Source organism: Pygoscelis adeliae, unplaced genomic scaffold, assembly GCF_000699105.1.
Source record: "Pygoscelis adeliae isolate BGI_AS28 unplaced genomic scaffold, ASM69910v1 Scaffold78, whole genome shotgun sequence".
Classification (NCBI taxonomy): Eukaryota; Metazoa; Chordata; class Aves; order Sphenisciformes; family Spheniscidae; genus Pygoscelis; species Pygoscelis adeliae.
Genome location: NW_008825409.1, coordinates 5,637,767 through 5,642,386, shown reverse-complemented (window position 1 = coordinate 5,642,386; position 4,620 = coordinate 5,637,767). Strand labels below are relative to the sequence as shown.

The following is a 4,620-nucleotide window of genomic DNA, read 5'->3' as shown; positions in this document are numbered from 1 at the left end:
CCCTGCGGTGGGTGCCTCGGAGCCGGCTGGAACTGGCTGTGTCTGGCATCGGGCAGCCCCGGGCCCTCCTCACAGGGGCTGCCCCTGCAGACCCCACCCCAACACCTTGCCAGTTATGCACAGCACATTTAATAATTAGCACCGCTGGCTAAAATGAAGAAGCCTCACTTTCCATTTGGTTTCTCCAGCCAAGGAAAGTTGCCCAGGAGCCTGCAGCTGAGGCACAAGTAGAGGCTGAAGGACAGTGAGGTCCCAGCCATTTCTCTGCCGCAGGCAGATCCCTCCACCTCTTCCAGGTCATCCAGCTTCTCCTTCTCCAGCAACACACATACTACAGCAAAGTGCTCAGACACTATGGAAGTGGAAAGCTAAGAGATGAATAGAGAAACAAGGTTTTCTGATGATATGCCCAGTGATCTACCAACAGGCCAATCTGCAGCACCTGGGCTGCCTGAGACCCCCAGGTGGTTTAAGTGTCAGGCTGTGTGCAAGAAGCCTTGTGCGAGACAATACAGTCTCTGACCATAGAAGAACACACACCAACAGAGGCAACTGAAGCCAACATCAGCAGATCCCACTAAAACCCAGCTTCATGCTGAGCCCGAGAAGGCTACACAGTAAAAACAATGCAAAACTCTTAGGGCCAGTTCATCTCTCCCCCTGAGCCACCCAGTTCACCTTCACTCCATGTCAAACACAGTATGCGCTTTATGAAGCTACACAAGAAAACTATGAAGGCCAATGAGAAGCCTCACCTGTGGCGCAGAGATGGCCAAGTTCCTCATTCTAAGACCACCACTGCAGGATGAGACACTGCCTCAGGATTTTGGCAAGAGGACTTCAGCCTTACTTGTGTCCTGCAGCTTTGACTGGTGGTACACCTAGAGTCACTATCAACACAGAATCTCCAATTATTTCAAGAAAAATTAAGTTACATTTCATTTTTGCCCTGATTTTTTCCCCTCACTCAAATCTAGCATGCTAGTGATATAGAAATGTTTTACCCATAAGTGATCAGTTATGAATACTTTCAGATAAACTTTTCTCAAACTTTGAAAGTCTACCATTCAAACAAGCTAGACCCCTTTAATCTAAACAAACTTACGAAGCTTTCATGAACATAGAAATAAAATAAACAACCCAAGCACCCAGTCAAATCAAACACAAAGAAGTGAGTGTATAAACAGCAGTTTCTTAAAGCCAACTCAGGGAATGCTGCTTCAATGCCAAACGCTGAAGCAAGGCAACTGCAGCTTCCTCTTACAGTAGCACAGCACAGGGATGCAGCAACACATCTGGATGGTGGCAGTCAGGCTCTGCACACTGCCCGAACTACAAAACCCCACGCCCATATTTTTATTTCAGGTTTTCAATTACCTTGCTACCAAATACACACCAGTAAACCACGGACTGCAAGCGTTAAAATACTAACTTCTCACATGGGTTAAGTTGGCAGTTTTAAAAACAAAGAGCCAAATTCTGATATTCCTACTAAACTCAGGATCCCCAAAAACTTCACATTGCTTTAAAAAAGCAACTCATAGCATAGAGGTACCTGTCACTGTTAGTAAAGCACCTGTACTCCTGCAGCCATCCTTCTGCTCACACCTTCTCTTTTTCTGAGTCAAAAGAGAGCTGCAGTAGCTCGAACACAGCTTTCTGAATTCAAGAGAGTTTCCTGATTGTTTGCTGTGGCCACCTGTTGGTAAAATGGGTGTGTAAAACCTCATCAAGGAGTATGCACCTATTTAAATGACTCACGTTTATAGCATTGCTTTTATTTTCAGAGCTTTAAAACCCGTTTCTCTTGGGAGAGAAGAAAAGGAGAAGGGGGGGGAAAGGTATTTATTCATACTGATACTGAACACTTGTCTCTCGATGCTGGTAAGTATGTTTAAGGACTCGACAATTCGGTCAGGTGTTTGATTGCAGGTTTAAGTGAGCACAGAAAAAGGACCAGTGAGGCCAAGGTGCTGCCTGGGGTAGCTCTGCCACCCACGGGACCACGTCGGGCAGGCAGGCCTCCCTCCCTCCATCTGAACTTAGACCCAAGCTTTAGCAGGCTGCAGCAGCTGCTCATACCCAGCGCTATTCCAGCGTTTCGGAGAGGAAGCTCCAACTCCTGTTCTTTTAAAAAGTATTTTTAGCTATTGCATTCTTATTGTTGACGACGAAAAACGAATACAAGAGCCAAAAGAGAAATCTCCTTTCCTTTGGCAAAACTGTGCTAATCACACCATCATTAGAGAACGAACTCGACTTGCAAAAGGCAAACAGGCATCTCGGCTAACTATATCCACCCAGGGCGGGGAGGAACAACAGTCTGGCTGATTTTGTAACAACCCTTACAGAAGTAAAATTGATAAATGGTTAATTCCCTTGGTATGTGAATTAGCACAGCCCATTACATTAATAGAATAACCCTAACTTAACCAATGATATAATCTGCTCCTGGGATCTCTTTAACACACACACACACATCCTATTACGAAACTATTTCTGAGCAAAATGTCTGGGTGTCAAACTAACAGTGAAATTGAGAGCCTTCATTTTTTTCATATTCAAAAATATAATCATATGAAAATTATTAAAGGAAACTACGCACAAGGCATGGAGATCTAAAACTGTTTCCAGTTGTCATTACACCAACAGAACTAAAAATATATATGATTAAAAAATGTAAGCGAATATATATGAAACGTATTTATAGTGTTTTATGATTACTTAGAGAATGGGAAACTAATGGTTTATTTTTTTATGATAATTTCCTGATTGTACAGCAAACCCAAGATACAACAGCAATGTTACCCTTCTAAAATCTAGTAGCCTGGGACAGAATAGTAGCACACGAATCACGTCTTTGGGATGGAAGGCATCAGGAGAAAAAGAAAGAATATGAAAGCTGTATTTGTACAAACCACAAAAAGGGGAAAAATTAACTTGCAGGAACAGAGACAATAAAAATTAAAGACAGACACAGACAGAAAGAGAAGGAAGAGACAGACATATAGCTTGCCAGATTGATCCTCTTGTCAACTGCTGGTAAGAAGGTATGCTTAAAAAGAAAGGTGGAGTACTACAAAGCTGAAAAACTGATAAAAGGATGAAAAAGCCTAAATCCAGCTGGGAAGCAAGGAAGAGGAAACACATGCCGTTTTCTGAAAATGTTCATTATTTTACATTATATGTTACTACTGAACCACTCACTCTCATCACACTTTACTATTAATTACCTGTGTCCTAATAAGGAGTAACATTTTACATTTTCAGCAAAATCTCTGGCCATTAATAACAGGTAGGCAAGCTATCCCTTCTTCTAAAATGGAAACTGAGAAAAAGAGTGGGGAGCAAGGTGCCCCCTCCCCCCAAAAATCAACAGCAGGGCTGCCGGAAGAATGATGCAGGAACTATACTAGATTTTGCTGCTTTGCCCACCTAAGAAATCTGTCATTCTGCAACTTGGCCCGCAGTTTAAAACAACCCACCTCTATGTTTTTAATTATTTTTTAAGAATGGAAGTGACACTCTATACAGACTTAACCGAAGGCTGTTTTAAAGTGCCGTGTTTTCCAGCTGAAGAGAGTCTGCAGAGAAACCTAGTACTGCCAGATACCCAGTGTATCTGTTCTTTTTTTCAGTAACGGGCTGAAAGCTATCTTCAGTATCACAAGCAAGCCATTGTGTGCAAAAAAAAGACCACTGTCTCTACTCCTGTTGCATATATAATAACTATTCTACAGTACCCCATTTGGAGCAAGAAAGAAAAGCGGAAGAAGTTTTTTTACAATCAATATAATGGGATTATGCATCATGGGACACATCCATTTCATGTTGCTGAGAATAAGAAATTGATGAATTAAAAAAAAGACTCTTTAAGCATATTCAACTTCCTGGCTGTTTATTAGTATTTCTGTGGAAAGTGCTCACCAAAAGAAAAATGCTTAATATTGCATCAGTCATATTTACTCTACAGTTAGATCCAGATCCTGAAGTAGTGGTTGTTTTTCCTCACATCAGCTTACTCATCTCTGGTTTAGTTCTTGACTAGATATCCTTAACTCATTTTCTGTTCTGTTCTAGACAGCGGGACATCCTGGCAGCGCCAGTGGTTGAGCTGAAGTCAATCAGCATCATATTCATGATTTCTCATGATGTCTCCATCTGATGCCAACTACTATCACAGAAAACTAACAGAATACGCAACTTTGAACATGAGCTTCAAAGGAGAGGAAAAAACCATGCACATTAATACTTTCTGCACTTAGGGATACCCTAAAACAAACTGCTCTTTCCCACTCTACTGTTGGATCTTGCATGTAACAAAACTTTAAAAATTGCACTAGCAAAGAAGCTGGAAGATGGACTAATAGAAGGAGAGAGATCTGACAACTGTCCAAGATTAGAAATAATGTTCTCACCAACTACAGCAGCAGTGCAGATCAGTTCCTGATACACTCAAATGCAAAATTCATTTAGTCTGAGTCAGATCCGCAGCTTGAAAACTGAAGAACCCTGTTGGCATGTTGCAGTATTAGTTCAAAAAAGGCAGCAATTGTTCTTTAAAAGTAACAGCCAGACTTTTTAGCTATTGGATTGCAAGTTGACCAAGAAAGCACATAG

General features: G+C 41.7%; 1 protein-coding gene across 1 annotated transcript in view; it reads right to left on the bottom strand.

The window, feature by feature from the left end:
- The window catches only part of COBL (cordon-bleu WH2 repeat protein), a 135,546-nt gene extending 134,727 nt beyond the window's left edge, over positions 1-819 (bottom strand). The window contains exon 1 of the mRNA XM_009330449.1: positions 756-819. The gene's annotated coding sequence lies outside the window, so the exon portion shown is untranslated. The remainder of the gene's footprint in view (positions 1-755) is intronic.
- Between the last annotated feature and the right edge of the window lie 3,801 nt (positions 820-4,620).